Source organism: Wasmannia auropunctata, unplaced genomic scaffold (assembly GCF_000956235.1).
Source record: "Wasmannia auropunctata unplaced genomic scaffold, wasmannia.A_1.0 LD336074.1, whole genome shotgun sequence".
NCBI classification, from domain to species: domain Eukaryota; kingdom Metazoa; phylum Arthropoda; class Insecta; order Hymenoptera; family Formicidae; genus Wasmannia; species Wasmannia auropunctata.
This window is the reverse complement of record NW_012026816.1, coordinates 3,566,353-3,567,321: the sequence shown is the minus strand read 5'-3', so window position 1 is coordinate 3,567,321 and position 969 is coordinate 3,566,353.

Sequence of the window (969 nt, the reverse complement as noted above, 5' to 3'; positions counted from 1 at the left end):
TGTTAAAGTTTTATCCATTGGGACAATACGATATTGACTTGCTACACAGGGGTGAGTATACAATTTCCTGCTCCCCGAAATCTAGCAACTTTTTCAAAAGAATAAAATCTCACAATTCAGATTTACTTTCTCTCGGGAAATTGGTGGTAGACTCACCGATGTGGAGCATAGATGTTTACTTAAATGACAATTATTTTGCGCTGAAAATGGCTTGATAGAAGCCGAAACGTTCGCGAAGTAAATGTAAAGGATATTGTAATAAACCAAGAATATATACGCACCTAGAACTGCGTGGGATTCTTAACTGCCTTTTCTCACCTTTTTAAAATATTTTTAATATTCATGTTTTTTTTATTATGTTGTAAATTCAAATTTTGTATTAGTTACGAATATACCTACCTACTTCAATTTTAATAATTTAAAAGTTTTTCTTAAATTTACATGACTTTAAATTTATTGAAGCTGTCTATTTAACACATTTAGCTGAACTTTTTAGAGTATTAAAAGGAACTAGTGTACACTGAAAGAAAAAATTGGCTGCTGCAGCCTCAAATGGGTTGCTGCAGCCAATTTAAATGGTAAAATATGGCATAGCATTTTAGTTGGTTGTAGTAACCAATTCTTAAAGCTGCTGCAAATTTGGTTGGAGTGAATGTGTCACTTTGCTGTTTCAACCAACTGCCTACTTTGCAGCGGTTTACTAATTGGTATCTACAGCCAAATAATTTCCGCGCAGTGCTTTATTATTTGGCTGTTGCAGCCAACTAACTTCTGCGTGACAGTCATTCTGTTTATATTATCACGACTATTTTAATTGCTAAAAATATTTGCACACAGGAAAAACGTTATTGTAATATGTACATATAAAAATATTACTGCGTTAAGTCCATTTTTAACTATAGAAGCAAATTCTCTCGTTATAAAATCAACATAATATTACGAGTATATTGATATAGAAACAAAATTTGC